At 30.2% G+C, this 22,729-nt stretch overlaps 1 non-coding gene across 1 annotated transcript; it reads right to left on the bottom strand.

The window, feature by feature from the left end:
* Positions 1 to 13,633: 13,633 nt before the first annotated feature.
* Positions 13,634 to 13,740, bottom strand: LOC139878982 (small nucleolar RNA R71). The gene has a single exon (XR_011769840.1). It is a non-coding gene; the product is annotated as a small nucleolar RNA R71 (small nucleolar RNA).
* Between the last annotated feature and the right edge of the window lie 8,989 nt (positions 13,741 to 22,729).

Consider the following 22,729-nt stretch of genomic DNA (forward strand, 5'->3'; position numbering starts at 1 on the left):
AACTCAAAGTATATATATTATTTGAGAATCAAATGCGTCGATATGATATTTCAAAACCTTGTATATGTGTCCCGATATTTAAAGTGCGTAAAATAAATAACAGAAATTAAATGACGATAAATAAAATTGCGATAATTAAATTGCGATAAATAGAATGTAATCAGTTAGCTAGGAACAGTTAGCTAGGAACAGTTAGCGTGGATTCTTAACAAAATTCCTCATAGTTAATTTGTTTGTTTCTAACAAATTTTATTTTGTCAAATGTTTTCTTCATTATGCCACTTGTTGGATTCTTGATAGATCAAAATTCAAATATGAAATTAAATGAAAATGGTTATTCTACGGTGAACGGATACGTATATCGATGGATGTAAGTAGGATGTTAAATAACTGTTGAATCAGTTTGGAAGAATGTACAGTATAACTTATTAATGTGAAATCTAGATATTCCTCGGGTATTACCTAGCCGTTAAAATAATTTCACCATTAACAGTTTGTACGAAAAATTTTTTAATTACAATCTTTATGAAAATATATATACATATATATTTTCTTCAGATGTAATCATGGATTTATGAGTTAATATGATATTAATCTCATCTGATTTTCGGTTGGAACTTGAGTGAACAATCTCCAAAACTTTAGAGATTATATAATCTCCATGTTGAACGAGGATAGAGGATGTAGTACGTCATGTAGAATGATGATTATACTCGAGGTACAGAATGAGATGTTGAGGCATGTGATGTTGAAACTTGGGTTGTTGGTGGTACTGTTGGTGCCGGTGATGTTGCTGAAACTGGTAAGTTTTGCACCATATTCTCCACATTGATTACACGAGCGCGAAGTTCGTTGACTTCTTTCATTACTTCAGGATGATTGTCGCTCGGAACGAGCGGATGAATAAGGTTTAGAATTTTAGATAGAATATAATTGTGGTGAGATATTCGGGGAATGAGGGTGAAAATGGTGTTTCGGACTGGTTCACCGGTAAGTACTTCGGGTTCATCGCCAAGAGGGAAAATCGGTGGGTGGAATTGTCTTCATTGGTTTAGTCGATTATGAACCCATCCCCATTTCATCCAAAATAGGTGATGGATAATTGGTTGATCCATTCCGGTTACACTGCTTTCGGAGCTTAGGTGAACATCCATGTCAGAATAGCTATCGGAATAACTATTGGAATAGCTATCGGAATCAGAGGACTCGAACGGGTTGAGAGATTCATCCCGTACGATCAGATGAAAGATTTTTGATAAGAAATAGATTATAGGATGTAGATTAGTACCCTGCAATACATAATTTACATATGCATATATAATACTAAAATCCCATAAGTTACGGAGGAATCTACGGAAGCTGTCAGGCAAAGGTAACAATAACAAGTACGCTAAGATATGAATTTATCTATACACTGTCTATGCAATAGAGGCAGTAAGATGTGTCTAGACTGAGAGTGATAAGAAAATGATTCCCTAAGAATGATAAGCACACAATTTTTGACAAAAAATAATAAGCAAAACTTTTGACATGCAGACACGGTCGAAGTCCAGACTCACTAATGCATCTAAGCAACTATCAGTTAGACACACTAATGCATGACCAGGTTCACTAAGGCCACTGCTCTGATACCACATGTCATACCCCGTCCAAATTCTCTTGAACGAATACAATATCATCTGGTGCCATTGCGATGAACGGACCTCTATATGCCATGAACGACTCCATGTAATACGAGGAAATACACAGCGGAAGGTTTCTTTCATACCTGAGAATAAACATGCTTAAAAGTGTCAACCAAAAGGTTGGTGAGTTAATAGGTTTATCATAAAACAATAAAATTCATCATTTTGATAGACCACAAGATTTAAATCCTGCATGATACAAATGGGCCCGAATCCTATACCCATCTGTAATGTACATGTGATATCTTTTAAATATAATACATATTTCTCGTGTACGAAACCATTTTCATAAATCATAGTAACCATACACATATCTTGTGCATAAAAATAACATACACATAACATGTGTATAAAATCATTCTCTCGATATATAACATTCATATCAACTGGTGGCAATTATCATGTCCACATAATTCAATGGTGGCAATTATCATGTCCACATAATTCAATGGTTGCAATTATCATGTCCACATAATTCAATAATAATCCGCAGAACTTCTGTCTGTATAATAATTCATTCGAGGAATGTTTTGCTTGTGTCTATCTCGTCAAACATTTATAAAAGCATTTCATGTATTCGCAGTTCAAAATATATTTCAAAAGCATTTAATAAAGCAGTTGTAAAAACAGCGCATGTATTCTCAGTCCCAAAAAATGTAAAGAGTAAAAGGGATCAAATGAACTCACCATACTGTATTTTGTAGTAAAAATACATATGATGACATTAAACAAGTGTAGGGCTGGCTTCGGATTCACGAACCTATATCATTTGTATATATATTAATACATTATAATATAAGTCAATTAAGTTTATATAGGTTATTATGTATTAATTAATATCTTTATGTATAATTATATTAATACCTATAATAGGTTATATTATATATATGGTATGTAATTTAATTAATGTTATAATAATAATAATATATTAGTTACGATATAAGAACATAGTAACTTGTAATATTAGTTATACTTATGCTATTATAAATAATATCTGTTGTAATGAACATAATAATACTATTAGTAACTCTAGTAATAATCAATAATGATAATAATAATATAAATGTTAAAATGAAAGTAATGTTAATACTAATAATAATAATAATAATAATAATAATAATAATAATAATAATAATAATAATAATAATAATAATACTTTTAATAATAATTTTAAAATAAAAGATAAGTTTAATAATAATAATACTTTTAGTAATATTGATAATATTAATAATAATAATAAAAGTCCTAATAATAATACTTATTTTGATAATAATAATAATAATAATAATAATAATAATAATAACAATAATAAAGATAATAATAATACTACCTTAGAGCTTTTCCCAAAAACAATGCTTCAGATAAGACTCGAACCTGAGACCTCTCGCTACCCGTCACCAACCTTATACCATTCCTCCATTTCCGATTTTCCTGAACTTATCCTAACCCTGTTATATATAACCCGATTTTCTTCCCAAACAAAGTTTGGCCCAACAACGATTTTATAAGCCCATCAAATCACTAGCCCAAGTATGTTGGTTTATTATACAGCTCGTGACTTAGGTGGCTGGGTGAATTCAGTTTTTGTGGTTTTAATCGGATAGAAACAGAAAGGAAAACACATAGTAGCCGAAATATGTTCAATCACAGATCATTACCATGAATTATCATCATCATACCTCTCGTAATTATGCATCATCTTTCATCACACTAGTGGTTGTGTGTGGATGTATTCGGCCCACCATAAAGAAAAAGAAACTACAATATCAAAAAGTGATTTAAGTTTTTTTTTTTTTTTTTTTTTTTTTGGCATTCACTTTAAGATTTGTAGTTATCTTTATTCGATATTTATGATAATTGATTTGTGAATTAAAAATTCTAGTTCTCGACACCTCTTTACAGCTCATCCACGATCCAAGTTTCATTATCATAATCATAAAAGAAATCATGCTGGTTCTTTAACTAATAAAGTTTTGTGTGAATGAATATTTAAGTATGATCAAGAGTCTATCTTAACACTTTAATACCTTTATTAATATCCACTTAATTATTAGTAACCGCAACATTCATCATCATTCGTCTCTATATCTTCATTCTTTCTCAATCGTTTTATTAATATTCATCTTCTTCTTCGATCTCTAATATCTATTAAATGGGTTTTATAATTTGTTGATTGTTTGAAAAGATTGAAGGAACAGAATAATTCATCTGTAAAATTTGCTGTCTTCGAGCAGTAATTGGAAGCAGGAAAACAGTAACAATAGTTGCAGCAGTTTGGTACATGGTTCGATGGTGGTGAATGGTTTGATGTGTAATGAGATATAGAGAAGAGAAAGATAGATAATGGCGGTGATGGTTCTTAGAGAGAGAAAAGGTGGTGATGGAGTGTCCACAAGAAAAATGGGTTTGGTCTCGGTTATAGATGTCAACGAAAACAACATCGATGTGAGTTTGTTGTTGTCGCCATTCGAAGTGGTAAAGATGATGGCAACGAAGGTGTTGGTTGTGGGTTTCAATTTGGACACAACTAAAACAAAAAGGTTTTGGGTTTGTGTTGGTCGACAAAATTAGATGATAGTAGAGATTGATATGGTTATGGTGAGAGTGTAAATGGTCGAGCAAATAGCAATCCGATGGCAATGATGATTGTATTCGCTAGTGTTGGTGAAGGAAAGAAGGTTAAGTGCGTTTGAGAAGTGGTTCAAGAAAGAAAAATGGTGATGGTGTTGTCTATTGTATCGAGTCATATTGATTTGTCGAATAGGAGACAGTAGTATTTGGTGGCGAAGATTGTAGTTGATCAAGCAGTTGATGTAATATATAATATATATATTGAATAATTAAAGTGGGAAACATGTTTGGTATAATTGAAATCGACTGCTAACAACCTGTGATCAGAATCATTAGGTCACGACATCAAAATATGATAAAGATATAAAGGTTTAGATTCAATCTCTGACAGAATTTGGATTGGTCTATGAATAGACTGTGATTGTACTGGTTTGAGGTCATAAAAGCAAGATTTCCTACAGCATGAAAGTGATGCACAACAGAATACATAATTAACTTGTATAAATATGTATTATCTTGTATTTTATGTATATACGGTATTGATATCGTAGTTTATATATGTATCTGACTGCATTCTGTATTTTATACATCTGACTTTATATATATAAATCTTAATATTTAATAAATATTAATAATATTAATACCCTTAATATTATGAATTATAAATACCGAAAATAAAATAATACAATAACATAAAAATAACAATAGTACACTATTAATAATAATAATAATAATAATAATAATAAGTAATCATAATAATAATTATGTATATGATAACAATAATATTATTATTGGTAATAATAATAATACTAATCTTAATAATAAATAAAATCATAATCTTAACTACTAATTATAATAATATTGATATTATTAATAAAAATAATGTTAGCAATTAAATGTATCAAATATCATATATAGATTTTATGTATTCAATAATAATATTGATAATATTAATAACAATAATGAAGATAATAACATTGATATAACAATTTATGCTTATTAAATCTCATATATATATATATCATATGTATATACATACTATATATTAAATTAATAATACTAGTATCAAAAGTAATATAATAACTATATTATAACTTATAAAAAATTTACATTTTATTGATTATGTACTATCTAACAACATATTTGCATATTTAATGCTTATGTATTATATTTATATTACTATATTCATATTATATTAATTGTGTACAGAATTTATATATATTTATCTTGATATCATCTTAATTCTTTTGTATATTGATTTATGTATTTAATTCAAATGATTATATGGTGTTATATTAATTCAAATTTATATATATACACTTGTATTTATATTTATATATATATATATATATATATATATATATATATATATATATATATATATATATATATATATATATATATATATATATATATATATATATATATATATATATATATATATATATATATATATATTTACATATTTATTGTCACACAATTGTTCGTGAATCGTCGAGCATAGTCAAAGGGTAATTGTATATATGAACATAGTTCCCAAAATTTTTGAGACTCAACATTACAGACTTTGCTTATCGTGTTGAATTTACATTAAGATTTAAAGTTTAAATTTGGTCAGAAATTTCCGGGTCGTCACAAATTCCAACTGGGTGCCTAATGGTTTGATCAAAGAGTCGGACACTCATCTCTGTTGGACTTAACTCACCTACTCCTAATCTCTTATATAATGAAAGAGGCATAACACTCACACTCGCACCTAAATCTACTAGTGCATCATACATGACACAATCACTAAGTAGACAAGGAATAATAAATTCACCCGGATCACCCAACCTAGGTGGAGGTTTTGGTGGAACTGTCTTCACCGGGTTTATCTTTATGGTTTTTGTTTCTTGTACTTTCTTATTATTCTTCTTCTTTCCAGAGATATCACAAACTTTATTACCTATTACTTGCTCATACTCAACTCCTTTTCTTGGAAACGGGATGGGTGGTCTGTATGGTGCCACAACTGGCTTTACATACTCGGGTGGTGGTGGTGTTGTAACTTCTTCATTGTTACTCACATCAAAAACCTTCCCATCTTATGATGCCGGTTTTTCAGAATTCGTTGAAACCATATTAACATTCTCATTCCGAGGATTTACTTCAGTATTACTTGGTAGCTTTCCTTGTTCCCTCTTACTCATTATGCTAGCAAGAGTACCTACATGTTTTTCTAGATTCAAAATGGAAGCTTGTTGAGTTCTTAATGATTGATCAAACCTCTCATTTGTTTGGGTTTGAGATGTAATAAATTGTGTTTGAGATTCCATTAGTTTTGCCATCATTTCTTCTAGATTTGATTTTTTCTCTTCGGTTTGTTGTGGTGGTTTTTACAAGATAGGTTTTTGTTAATTGAAAGTGTTGTTTTGAGGTGGTTGGTTATTCGGACCTTGTTGGTTATATGAGTTATTGTTTGGCCCATTTGGATTGTAAAGAATGTTTTGATTTCGATTGAAATTTGGCCTTGGCGTTGATAATTATTTTGATAATTATTTCCCGGCCTTTGGTTCATGTAGGAAACATTCTCACGTTGTTCCATCGTTTGCTCAATATGACAATCTTTCATTAAGTGTGGTCCACCGCATTGCTCACAACTGATTCGTATTGCATGAATATCTTTATTCATCTTTTCCATTAGTCTTTCGAAAGCATCTATTTTTGCGGAAACGGAATCAAAGTCATGGCTAGAATCGGCTCTAGCCGCTTTAGATGATCGAAAGATATTTTTTTCCTGGTGCCACTCATGTGAGTGGGATGCTGTGTTATCAATAATTTTGTAGGCTCCAGTTGCGATTTTCTTCATAATGGAACCACCAGCTGTTATGTCGATGTCTTTTCGTGTAGCAACGTCGCATCCTTGGTAGAATATTTGTACTATTTGATAAGTGTCTAAACCATGTTGCGGACATCCTCTTAACAATTTTCCAAATCTTGTCCACGCCTCATATAGAGTTTCAATTGGCTTTTGCATGAACGTAACAATTTCTCCTTGAAGTCTCACGGCTTTAGATGTCAGAAAGAATTGTTTAAGAAAATTTTCAACTAAGACATCCCATGTGTCAATCGCTCCTTCAGGTAATGATTCTAACCAATCTTTGTCTTCTCCCTTTAAAGTCCAGGAAAATAACATGTGATAGATCTGTTCATCCTCAACTTCTCAGATTTTGAATAGAGTACAGATCCTATTAAAGGTTCGAAGATGTTCGTTTGGATCTTCTTTTGACGTACTACTATATTGGCATTGATTAGTTACCATGTGTAGGATTTGTCCTTTGATTTCATAATCTTGTGCATTAATGTCTGGTTTAATAATGGCATGACCTTGGCCAGTGCGTGTGGCTCTCATTCGATCTTCCATACTTAGAGGTTCCGTTACTTCCATAATTGAAATTGTTGAATACGAATCACTAGAGGATTCTGATTTAACGGTTTGTGGTTCAGGAGGAATGATTAGTGGTTCAGGATCTTGGAATTGTCCTTGAATATCTTCCGGGTTTTCAATTTTGAAGTCGGGTTCAAAAAATGGATTATCGGGATTTTGAGTTGGAGTACTTGTTTGACTAGATGATGTTTCTAAAGAAAAATCAACGGCGATAATATTAGCTAGATGTCTTGATCGAGTTACAGGTGGTGAACGTATGAAAGGTGCTGAACGTTTTGCTCGGTGCATTCACTGAATATCCTATTAGTTATAAAAATAAAAATTATAAAAGTTATCAAATTAATAGACTTTTCTGATTTTGCCAAACGTTTCGAATAGCCAATAGATGCAGCAGGTAGCCAGGACCCTTTAAATCGGAAGCCCACAACTCGCCACTAACAAATCCAACTATTACTACGAACCAGAAAATTTTGGATGTCTATCAATTTAACCGCTTAAAATAATTTTTCGTTTTGAAATTTTAGAGAAGAAATAGAAAATTCTATGTCCTAAAAACTAGAGCGTCGAGAAATAAGAAAGAAAAAGAGCGCGTCGAAAAACGTCAAAAAATAAAAGGTCGAAAAAATAATAATAAGAAAGTAAAGCGTCGAAACTAAAAAGTCTAAAAACTAAATATTAAAAGTTACGTCTAAAGGAATTAAAGCTTAAAAGGAATTCTATATCCAAAACGGCAATAACTTAAAAAGTACTAAAATCTTAAAACGGCGTCGCAAAATTTTAAAGCACCTAAAACTTAGTCTAAAGAAAAAGCACTTAAGGGATTTTACGGCAAAGACTAAAAATCTAGAAATCAAAATAACTACGGCAAAATACTAGTCTTAAAACTAATTACGAACGAAAAATATACAATTTAAACGAATTATACAATTAAAAAGATACAATTTATAAAAATATAAAAAATGATAAAATTATTTATTTTTATAAAAATATTATTTTTATATTATTATTTTATAAAAGTATTAATTTATATAATTAATAATATTAAAACTTAATATTACTAATTATAAACTAATATTAATAACTAATTAAACATTTAAACCCTAATTAGATTATTAATTAATAATAATAATAAATAATACGTAACCCTAATTCTGCTGTACCAGGTACTAGACGTGTCAGAAGCACTCATGCGGTTGCATGAGTTTTATGCTCCTGGGCCATGCGATCGCATGGCTTCGGGTACCAGGCCTATTATTGGGCTACTACAGTATTGTGGCCCGTTTTTATTTATTTATTTTTTTTTCAGATTTTAATTTTTACAAAATAATAAAAACAAACTTATATTAAAAAACTAAAAATAAAAATACTTTTTAATTTTATATATTTTAAATGAAATCTTAAAAATATTTATATTTTTATATATTTTTTTTTCTTTTTATTATTTTTAACACTTATTATAAATACAAAATATTTTTATGAAATAAGAAATAATATATTTTTACTAAAATATAGCATAAAAATATAGCGTTTCGCCGAGTCCCCGGCAGCGGCGCCAAAAATACTTGATGTGCGTAGAGGTGTATACGAAATAGCTTATATTTAACTAAGAAATATTATTAAATACGATACAATTTTACAAAAGTTATTTATTTATTTATAGAGTGGATATACCTAAACCTTGCTACAACACCTATAGGCAGTGTACCTAATCGTAGAGTAGTGTAGTTTTTAGTAAGTCCGGTTCGTTCCACAGGGAGCTAGCTGAGTTTAACGCTATATTTTTAAATAATTATATATATATATATATATATATATAAGTCGTATTATTATTATTATTATTATTATTATTATAAAAAGGAGGTTTTTTACCGTTTAATGACCGGTTTGTCGATTTTAAATAAAGCGTAAAGATAAATGACGATAATATAAATGACAGAATTTAAATTGCGATAAAATAAATTGCGGTAATTAAAATGACAGTAAATAAAGGTATGATGAAATATGAAATAAAACAATTATGCTTATTTAAACTTCCGTAACCGTGATGTTTGACGTTTTGATCTTAATTTATTTATCTGGGTTAATTGTCCTTTGTCCTGGATTTATTTGATACCTATCTGGTTTTAGTCCATAATTGTCCATCGGTCATAATTATAAAATGCTCGTCAAATTAACCTTATTTCCGAAGTCAAATATTCCAACTAATTAGGAATTTGAACTGTAACAAGGTTTTAATACTTTATTTAATAATTACACCAGGTTATCGACTGCGCGTAATTCAAGGTTTTAATATTTTGTTAACAATTACACCAATTATCCTTGTATGTAATCCACTCCTGTTTTAATGAGATATGAATATTAATTTACCCACTTGATCAGAATGAATAATCAATTACCCAACCCGAGTAATTAATTAAATGATCATAAAAGATGTCGTATAAATGTCACTAAATAGAACATACATAATCATTTTAATAATTATTAAATTAACTAATTTGAAGATAGGTTCGAAAGGTTCCAATGAGTTGTCGCTCAATTAGACAATACCCCTTATCTATTAATAGTCATAGTCCAATGTCCACAAGTGTCGGTCTTTTGTCCAAACCTTAATTATGGTACAAAATTCAATAACCCAATCTTAATTTTTAGTCCAACATCACGATTACTTTGGCTTAAATAAGCATAATAATAACTTAGTTACAAGACATTAATTTAAAAAGGACGAACATAGCTTACAGTGATTATTTATCGCGTAGCGTTACACGGACAGAATTCCGACTTTGAAACCCGTAAAACATTTCTTACATTAACCCAACTAAACCATAATTTATTATTAATCTTAATTATAATTAAAATTATAATTATATATATTACATAGAGATAAAGAGAGATTCAAAAAGTTGTATAAAACTCACAGAAAACTGGCGAATTTATAGAATGTGGCCTGCTACAGTAACTCATGCGGTCGCATGAGATTTTAGTGCAAATCTCATGCACTCGCATGGGCTCATGCACTCGCATGAGTTTTATGCCTATTTCCCATGCGATCGCATGGCCGTCAGATCCAGCTCACATATTTTTTGTTTACTAGTTTGTCGACGTTATTTAATATAATATATAATATATAAATAATTTATATAATTATTTAAATATTATATTATATTCTTGTGCATAGTTGACTTATAATTTTAGCTCCGTTGCGTCGCGCGTTGATAGTTGGCTTAGGTCCCGGTTCCAGTTTTTCGAACGTCCTTGCGTACTATTTAATATCTTGTACTTTGCGTTTTGCGGCTTGTACTCTTATCATTTTTGGACGTCTCTCATCAATAAATTGAACCACTTGAATTATATCTTGTACATTTGAGCTTTTTGGTCATTTGCATCTTCAAATCGTCGTTTTCTTCTTTTGTCTTCGCACTTATTTATTTAAACGAATATTACATAAAAATAGAACGATTGCAACTAAAAGCTTTACATATTGGAAGGATATTGTGCCTAAATATATATTCATTTGGAGTACTATCAAGTATCATCTAATTATTATGATTGCTACTATTATCATTATTATGAATGCGATATAAAAGAGTACTAAAAGCTATTAAACAAATCGATTAGGAAGTAATGAGTATAAGTATCATGATGAAATAAAAATATTGTAAGTTATTGATTTAGATAAAAATATCATATTCATTAATTTTATCATTATTATTATTATTAAAAGTATTATTAATATTAAAACTATCAATTTTTACTAAAGTTATTATTTTTAAGAAATATCAGTGTTATTATAAAATATCATTATTATTATCATTTTAGTATTGTTATTAATAAAAATTATCATTTTATCATAATTAATATCATTTTTAGTAAATATAAATATTGTTATTTTTATTAGTAGAATAATAATTATTATTACAAAATAATACAACTTTTATTTATTATTATTATTATTATTACCAATATTATTCTATCAAATAAATATGTGATACAAAGATATTTTTATCACACGTAATATAATTACATTAATATTACATACCACTATATTTTTAGGTGAACTTTATAAATTTTATTATTTAAGATATATAAAAGTATATTTTATCATATATAAATTTTAAATATAAATTCTTATTAACAAATGACTTTTATCACTTACTTTAATTAAATTTGATAAATATATTAAATGTATATAAAATGACTATATTTAAGTTATATAATAAACGCATATAAATTTTGGAAATCATTTTGAGTCAAATTAACTTTTGTCGATTTTTGCATGATAACCTCGAGCATTAGGATTGAGATACACTATGACTTGACCTAAATTGTTAAACAGATATTGATCAACATATAAATATACATACTTAATATAGGCTTATGAATCCGAGGCCAACCTTGCACTTGTTCAATGCCGTCATATGTATTTTTACTACGAAATACAGTATAGTGAGTTTCATTTGCTCCCTTCTTAAATGCTTTTGCAATATATATTTTTGGGACTGAGAATACATGCGCTGCTTTTATAAATGCTTTACGAAATAGACACAAGTGATCGAAACTACATTCTATGGTTGGATTATCGAACCGAATATACCCCTTTTTAGCTTGGTAGCCTAAGAATTGGTGTTTATGATAATTGGCACCAATTGACGCGAATCCTAAAGATAGATCTATTGGCCCAACCAGCCTCATCTGAGTTACGGATGCTTTAGTACTTCGATTTATCATGTCCGATGAGAGTCCCGGAATGATGGGGATATTCTATATGCATCCTGTTAAGGTCGGTTACCAGGTGTTCAATCCATATGAATGAATTTTAAACACTTGCGAGTGTATGAGTATTGAATAAATGAAATCTTGTGGTCTATTAAAATTATAGAAATGATTGATTACGATAAACTAATGAACTCACCAACCTTTTAGTTGACACTTGAAAGCATGTTTATTCTCAGGTATTAAAGAAATCTTCCGCTGTGCATTTGCTCATTTTAGAGATATTACTTGGAGTCATTCATGGCATATTTCAAAAGACGTTGCATTCAAGTTGTTGAGTTCAATAAAGATTATTATTAAGTGAATGACAGATTAGGTCATTTATAATTTGGATATTATGAAATAGTATGCATACCTGTCAACTTTCGATGTAATGAAAGGTTGTCTTTTGAAAACGAATGCAATTTTGTAAAAATGTATCATATAGAGGTCAAAACCTCGCAATGTAACCATATGTTATTGTATTCGTCCTTATGGATTCGGACGGGTCATCTCAGTTAGTCCTTAAACCCTATTATGCACTCAAGCGTAAGTTCACCTTGACCTCGTGAAAATATGCTTGATCATACCGTGGTGTATGAAAAGGAGATCCCAAATGGATCAAGAGTTTGAACATCCATTTTCTGATCCGGAGAAACACGTTCACTGGGTTTACAAGCGTAGAGAAGAAAGGGTATTAAGGAAAAATTTTGAGATTTTGCCATTTTGTTTTAAAGATATGGAAGGAGCTAATCCACAAAATGAGGGTAATCCGTTTGGTCATGGACTACCCAATAACCCACCGACAATTAATCAAGAGCAAGTTGATCCAAATGACATACCAATGTGGAACGCTAGGTTGGTTGCACCAATGGTGGTGCCTCCCGCCATTACTAAACCGCCCATCGGGGCCGATAATTGGAAAGTCGAGGGTAATTTCTTCACAATGATCAAAGATGTGCAATTTCATGGGTTGATGGAGGAGAATCCTTTTAAGCACCTTCAACAATTCAACGATATTTGTGAATTATATAAGTACAAAGATGTCACCGAAGACGTTTATAAGTTAAGGGCATTCCCCTTTTCTTCGCAAGGTGATGCTAAGGCTTGGTTAAGAAATTTTCCTTCCGACTCAATAAGAACTTTTCAAGATTTAAGTGACACGTTTATCAATCACTTCTTTCCACCATCGAAGGCGGAGAGACTTAGGAGGGAGATTAATGCATTCGCACAATGAAGTGATGAGTCTTTATATGATGCATGGATCCATTTTAAGAAGATGTTAAGAGCTTGTACACCACATGGATTGACAAAAAAAGAGTACATCAACACGTTCTATAGGGGTACTAATTTATTGACAAGACAAGTTATTGATGCATCCGCGGGGGGAGTATTTATGTATAAGTCACCTAATGCGGCGGAAACCTTGTTGGAAGATATCTCTATTCATACTCACGAGTGGAACCCTTCACCTAGATATTTGCCAAGGAAGAGTATCGCACAAGTGGAGAGTGACAACGGTCAAATCACACTTGCTAGCTTGAGTAACCAATTCCAATCGTACGGGAAGGAGTTGATGAAGTTACAACAATCAATTATCCCGATGCAAGTAGGGTGTGAAAGGTGCGATGATCCTCACCTCACAAAGAATTGTCCTTACATCAACCAATGCAATCACATTGATTTGGATGATATTCCCGTGAGTTTCGATGCTCATGTCAACTATGTGTGTAATCAAAATTATCAACGGGGCGGTTCATCAAACCAAGGCACCAAGTCTTATCAAAATAACCAAGGCTACTTCAACCCTAATCAAAGGCAAGTCTTATTCAATAATCAAAACAACCCACCACCCGGATTTACCAATCAAAACCGAAACCAAGGTTACAACGCAAACTATAACCAAAACTGAAACAACAACTTTTAATCACAAAACCAACAACCATATAACACCTAACCTTATAACAATCAAACCAACTCAAGTTACCAAGGCAATCAAAGCTATCAAAACATCCAAGGTTATAGTCAACCATATAATAACCAAGGTTACAATCAAGAACCACAACAAAACCAATAAAATAATCAACAATCCCAACCTTCAAAGAGTCTAGAGGATATGATGCAAAATTACATAAAGAAGGTGGAGACAACCGGAGCATTCTAACCAAGAAGAATGAGTTCTTGAAGCAACGATTACGACACCAACAAGCCTCATTTCAAAACCTTGTGAGCACCGTTGGAAGACTTTCAAACCAAGTTTCCGAAAGACCTCAATGCACTCTACCATCAAACAAACAAGTCAACCCCAACAATAATTACAATAACAACGGGAGAAATCAACGATCTCACCAAAACCAAAACCACAACAACACAAGAGTCATTCCTATCGAGAGCACCAATCCTAATCAAAACAACAACCAAGCGAGTTCATCAAATTCTACACCCAATCCTAATTATGCTCAGGTAAATTCAATCGTTTCGATCAAGGAGGAAGAGAAACATGAATGCCCTCATGTTTTTACATTCGATGTTGAAGAAGAGAAGTTTGATATGAATGAAACATTGGAAATCAACAAAATGGAGCTTGAGGTATTTAAGTTTTTAAATGATTCAGAAGTAGCGGAGTTTATTCCTTATCGGGTAAAAAGTGTGATGTCCATGGATGCTACCGAGTCGACATGCAGGAAATTGGGAAGTGATCTTGAGAAGATTGAATTAAACAAAGAGATTTACAAAGGGGCAACAAAAGTAAATGGTTTAAATGCAAAGGAGCAAAGGAACGAGTTCGAGGTTCTTGCTACATCAACCAAGGAGAAATATGAGGCATTTGAAAGGACCCGTTCATATACATTATAAATGATTCACAATAGTTGATTACATCACGAGGTATTTGACCTCTATATGATACACTTTACAAACATTGCATTCGTTTTTAAAAGATAAACTTTCTTTACATAGAAAATTGATAGGCATGCATACCATTTCATAATATCCAATATCCAACTATAATTGACTTAATGATAATCTTGATGAACTCAATGACTCGAATGCAATATCTTTCAAAATATTCCATGAATGGCTCCAGTAAGATCTCTAAAATGAGCTAATGCACAGCGGAAGATTTATTTAATACCTGAGAATAAACATGCTTTAAAGTGTCAACCAAAAGGTTGGTGAGTTCATTAGTTTATCATCAATATTCATTTTCATCATTTTTATAGACCACAAGATTTTCATTTCCATTTCTCATAAATAAACATCTCATACATAGAGATAAAAATCATTCATATGGATTGAACACCTGGTAACCGACATTCACAAAATGCATATAAGAATATCCCCATCATTCCGGGATCCTCCATCAGACATGATATAAATTTTGAAGTACTAAAGCATCCGGTACTTTAGATGGGGCTTGTTGTGCCCGATAGATATATCTTTAGGATTCGCGTCAATTAGGGTGTCTGTTCCCTAATTCTTAGATTACCAGACTTAATAAAAAGGGGCATATTCAATTTCGATAATTCAACCATATAATGTAGTTTCGATTACTTGTGTCTATTTCGTAAAAGATTTATAAAAATTGCGCATGTATTCTCAGCCCAAAAATATAAAGGGTAAAAAGGCAAATGAAAACTCACAATACTGTATTTCGTAGTGAAAATACATATGACATCATTGAACAAGTGCAAGGTTGGCCTCGGATTCACGAACCTATATTAAGTATATATATTTATATGATGGTCAATATCTGTCTAGCAATTTAGGTCAAACTGTAGTGTATCACAATCCTAATGCTCGAGACTAACATGCAAAAGTCAACTTAATCCAAAATGATTTCCAAAATCTCTACATGATTATTATATAACTTAAATATAGTCATTTTATATATTTAACTATTTATTAAATTTTATTAAAGTAAATAATATAAATCATTTGTTAATAAATAAAAATTATATTAAAGTTTATATATTATAAAAATATACTTTTATGTCTTAAGTAATAAAATTTATAAAATTCACTTAATATCAAAAAATTATAGTGATATGTATTATTAATGTAATTATATTACGTGTGGTCAAAATATCTTTGTATCACATATCTATTTGATAAAATAATATTTATAATAATAATAATAAGTAAAAGTAGTATTATTTTGTAATAATAATAAGTATTATTATAATAATAACAATGTTTATATTTACTAATTATTATAATAAAATTGATATTTCTAATCATGATAATATTAGTAATAACAATACTTTTTAATATTAACTATATTAATAATAAGATAATAACTCTACTTTATCATAATAATACTAAAATGATAATAGTAATGATATTTCATGATATTTTAGTAAAAAATGATAGTTTTAATATAAATGATATTTTTAGAAATAATAATAATGATAAAAATAGTGAAATCGATATTTTTTCTCTTAAATCAATATCTTACAATATTTTAATTTCATCATGATACCCATACTCATTATTTCCTGATCGATTTGTTCAATAGCTTTTAGTTCTCTTTTATATCGCATTCATAATAATGATAATAATAGTAATCATAATAATTAGGTGTTACTAATATTAGTTGTAATTATAATAATATTAGTGATAATAAATATTATGATGATAATACTAATAACTATTTTAATGATGATAATAATAATAATACTAATTATAACTTTAACGATAATAACGATAGTAATAATAATAAAATAATAATTTTTAATGATAATACTTTTTATTGATAATGATAATAATAATAATAATAATAATAATAATAATAGTAATAATAATAATTAGATAAAAACTAGAACGACGATAATAACGACGATAATAATAATCATTTTTTTTAATAATAATACAAACTTCAATTCACTATAACTTCTAATCCGTTCATCGAAACCGTTCGATATCCAAATGAAAAGTTCTTAATTTTTTGCTAGCTTTCCAACGACATGCATATCTTATACCGTATCTCAACCGCATATGTAACTAATTCAGGATTTAACATAACCTATCTAATGGCAATATCAAAAGTACAAGCATGCATAATCCTATATACTCGAGCACTAGTCAGGGATAAACTATTAATATATAAAAGTTAATTTATGAGTACTCACGTATCAATATTGAGATTCAATATTGCAGGAAAGGTACGTAAACACGACGGAGATGATAAACACTAGGTTGACCTTTGACTCATGATCATAACCCCCAATCAATACCCATAACCTCCATAGCTATAACCCATAATTTCCTTAGCTCTATCCCGCTCAAAAAACCCGTTTTGAAATAACTCGCTCATGACATCGTCGTAGTATTTTATGTATAATAATACTAATAATAATAATAATACTAATAATAATAAATATAATTATAGAGAGAGTATGAGAGATAGGTAGTTAGAAAACAATTATGATCGATCATATATATATAGGTATATAAATAATATAATAATATAATATAATATTAAAATAAATAAAAAACATGTTAAATAGTGAGCCGCCACAAAAATATGTCGACACAACATTACGCGTTTCGCGTAGATAGGTACGCGATCCGCGTATGGTGTCTTCATGAAAGTTGTAGATTTTTGAGTTATGGACGTCTGGACACCGGAATCACCCTTTTTCGAGTCAGTATGATTTAGTTATGATTTTTCTCGTGAAAGTGTGCATGCTTAGTGATTTCCATCATTTTAACTTGCGATCTTGAGATGAAATGTTATAGTCTTTTGGTGCCCATTAAAAATCTTTATTTTATCTTTATTTTTATTTTCATATCATTGAAAATCCATAAAAATATTTTATAATCAAATTCTATTATATCGAAAGAATAAAAATGTTTTCGTACGTTTGAAACTAAATCAAATAATACTATAAGGTTTAGTTTTTCCAAAACTACTTATATTCAATATCATTTTATTAAAATGTTTAAATAATAGAAATTGTTATATCATAAAACATTTTCACTTCATAAAGTAAAATTATATAATATATAAGTCATAATGGATTTCTAGTTTTTACTTACAGTTTATTCGTAAATCGCAGGGTTAAATCCAATGGACAATTAAACGTATGAAATCGTTTTAAATCAACATATCCATTTGCTTACCTTGTCGACATCCATTCACATTTCATGTTCTTACTATTAATTTTATGAAAGTTAAATAATTAACTTATCAAGAGTCACGAGAAAGTTATTGTAAAGCATGCATTGAAAATTAAACAGGAATCTCTACTAACTTTTGTCCAGTTACCGTTAATTGACACTTTTGTTCTTACTTGTAAATCACTTTACCAATCATTTCGAATACCATTAAAAAGGAAAGGTTTTCTAAATCAAAGTGGACCTTTCAACAGAGACTCATAATCATACAATGTATCTGATAAATAAATCATTTGATATTATCTTTTAATTCTGTTGAAAAATATCTTGAAATAATTACGTTCATGTAAAGTATTATTCATCTAATACCTTGTTAACGTTCTCAATTCATATAATAGATTTCGTAACTTATTTTCATATTAATCAAACCGTTTAATGTTTCATTAATATTTCTCAATTTAATAATCACACATATGTATATATATTCATACATATCTATTTACACATAATTGTTCGTGAATCGTCGAGAGCAGTTGAAAGGTAAATGAATACATGAACATAGTTCAAAGTTTTTGAGATTTCAACATTACAGCCTTTGCTTATCGTGTCGAAAATATTAAATCATATGAAGATAAAGTTTAAATTTGGTCGAAAATTTTCGGGTTGTCACAATACCTACCCGTTAAAGAAATTTCGTCCCGAAATTTGATTAGGATGGTCATGGCTAACAATAAGTAGGTTTTCATGACGCATATAAGCTGAAAATTAGAGTTTTATCATCATTGAGTAATATAGAAAAACCATTTGATTTTGTGTAGAGTACAAGTGAAACTATCACAAAAGAGCGAAATGAGTAAGTGTAGATTCGTCATACCTTTTGACACAGACCGGATTGATTTCCAGAGTTCAAGGGAATTGGAGAAAATCTTCGTAATAAGATTTGATTCTTCGGAAATCAAGGAAATTAGGATCCACTTTAAATACGATCATCTGTTTTGATTGCTCTGTCGAATATATATATATATTTTTTTTATAAATCCACCCCTTTGTTTGCTTAGAACTCACACCTTCCATTCTTTCTCCCTCAACTCATATTGTAAAGTGTTCGTCAATATGTTTCATCCAGTGCTGATTCTTGATATACTCCTCACTTTCATATCTGTACTTCTTCTTTTTCATCTGCCTCCGAAAGAGTCTATTTACTTTTACTATACCCTTGGTTTTATAGTGTTTTTAGTTCTCCTATGTCTTTATATTGCTATATGCATCGATATATACGATTTGTAATTTCTGGGTTGTTGTTGGGTTTTATATCTTCCCTTATATTTCGATGTCCCTACTTTTGTCTTCTATAACCATTGTCATCCCCAGTTAATGCTCTCTTTTATTTGCTACGATTTATACCCCAATTTCTATTTATGAGTTTTGTCCTTTCATTTCTTCTTCTTGCGATTAAGCACCTCTTGTAATGATCCAGAATTCGCAGATATGAATTTCGGAATGAACATTATTAATGTTCTAATAAAGAAATGGTAATGGCATGATTTTGATTTGTTAAATTCCCAGAATACCCTGAAAAAGACCGAATCATCAAGAAAATATTTTCTTGATATTTTAGAGGTTAAATAGAATACAAGAGTCATGTAACATAGCACATGATGACGTTATGATCTGTGAATCATCATGTTCCATTTTAGAAACTCAGCATGACTTACTGTAATATAATCACGTTGATCAAGTGTCATTATATTATACTAACTCATGCTTCAGTTCCTAACACTACTTCAAAAATATACCTATTTTAAACTCGAAAGTTTCATAATTTAGATACTAAACTAGTTTCTTATGATGTAATACAGACAGCGCGAAGAGGTAAATGATAAGAATAATTATGGAAATATCTCCAGAAATATGGAGGATATTTATAATGAAAGATACGATGATATCTTAGAATTTCCAATATCAGAGGATAATGAAAGATATTGTTCGCAAGGATTTAGAGTCAGAAGCAAGGTATTCATTAATGACTTCAGCGTATACTGAATCATTTGGATTCTTTGAAGGCAGGTTTATTCTTTATGATTTATCCACAGCTTCCTTCATACTTTGCTCAATCCGTTTTCCAGTTCCAACCTTCTCTTTTCTGAGCTTTGCCAACACATTATTCTTTTATCATCAAACTTTTTACTGTCAAGGTTGTCTACGGTTTCTGCTACTTCATTCAGTTTTTCCAAAAATTCGGAAAACTAAATTGTAGATTGGGGTGTTTTTCAGAAACCTCACATTCGAAATATATAAGTCCATGAGATAGACGTTATATATAACTGTTGGCTTAGGATTGTCGCGAGATTTTAAAATACTGATTGCTAATTCCCGATGATTCGTATGGCAATTCTCGTTACAAGATGCAGATGAGTAAATGATGGGGTTTTGATAAATATAAAGATTTTTCGGAAAATTAAAGATCAGTGAAGTTGTTAATAAGTTTACTACTAATGTGGCGAGATATGAAAGGTTCCCCAATAACGATGGCGAAAGGCAGCGTATCTATCGAGGTTATAATAAGACTGTTTTGATTGAGAAGTCGAAGTTGACTTGCTGGAGCTGTGACAAAACTGTCTATTTTGAAACAGAATTGAAAATTTATTTTAGCTAATAAATGCCAAAGGGTCTGACACATTTACGGGTTAAACTATGGCTTTGGGTTTTGAGAGTTTTTCAGGTGTATATCTGTGGGTAACATGTGGTTGGATCATCATCTCGATTGCTCATTATTTGAAGTGTCTTCAAGAATTTCGGAGGGTTTGAACGTATATTATAATCGTATGATGTTCTAACACAGTTTTGAAGTCAAAGTATAACTTAGAAAGATATAGGAATCTAAGAGTGATGATACTGGTTATATTTCGAATTGATTTTTGCGATTTCAAAATCAGAATATGTAATTGAAATTGAATGAGTATGGTTGTTTTGATTTCTATAGAAGAATGTATATTGTTGTGAAAGTAGGGAGTATAATGAATGATCTGCTGAATCAGATTCGGAGAATGTAACATATTAATTGTGAATTTATATATCTCCCGGGTATTACCTACCCGAAAAAAAAATTTACAATTAATATTTTGTACAACAGAATTTTTTTATTACAGTCTTTATGAAAATATATATGTGCATATTTTCTTCAGATGTAACATAAATTTAATGAGTTTATATAAAATTAAACTCATTTGATTTACGGTTGAAACTAGAATTGAGTAATCCTTAAAACTTTAGAAATTACATAACTTTTGCGGAGTATTTCTTCAATGAAATTGAAATTATGAATCAATACTTCGTTATTTGTTGATGCATAATGTTGGTTTTCGTGAAATCCTTGTGAACTTCGCAAGGTACGAATGATGTTATCTGGAAAGTTTCGAGTGCATTAATGATGGAAGTGTAAAATCAAACATATATTCGAATAATACACTTGATTTATTATGAATTGGAATTTATTGAATTGAGACAGAGATTGTAGTTAACGATGGTTAAGTTGCAGACGAAAGACGTACATCATTGCATATTTGTAATTTGAATTAACCGAGTAGTTAAGATTCACACATAATACCTTAGTACGAAAAGATTTATTATGGTTTAAAAATTTATATATAAGATATACATATAAATCTTTCGGTGGAAATGAGTTAATACTTCATAACTCGTTGATACAATATACTCGTTGTTGATTCGTAATGATGTCCACAGTGATTCTTGAACTGACGGAGTTTGTGATGTTTAGGTGCTGCTAATTCTGACGATGTTGACGGCACTGACTGTGCTGATGATGCTAACATTACTGTTGATGTTGTTGGTAAATCAAGTCTAGCTTGTAAATCACACACCATTCTTGTCAGGGTTTCTACTCTTCCTTCCATCATTTTGGTTCACTCAACTAATTTATGGTTAGGGCTAGAATAGATAATCTCTAAGACTTTAGAGACTACATAATCATCTTAGAATGTTTCTCCAATGAAGTTATGAATCAACACTTCATCGTTCGTGTTTGTTGGTATTCCTTGGTATTTATAGAGCGTATGACATTGGTGTTCGTGGGGCAGTTTGAGGTTTATAAGGCAGTAGTGGTTGGGGGTGGTAATGGTATTATTGGAGTTGAGGATAATGGTACTAGTTATGCTGCTGA

This window comes from Rutidosis leptorrhynchoides, chromosome 11 (assembly GCF_046630445.1).
Source record: "Rutidosis leptorrhynchoides isolate AG116_Rl617_1_P2 chromosome 11, CSIRO_AGI_Rlap_v1, whole genome shotgun sequence".
Taxonomy (NCBI): Eukaryota; Viridiplantae; Streptophyta; class Magnoliopsida; order Asterales; family Asteraceae; genus Rutidosis; species Rutidosis leptorrhynchoides.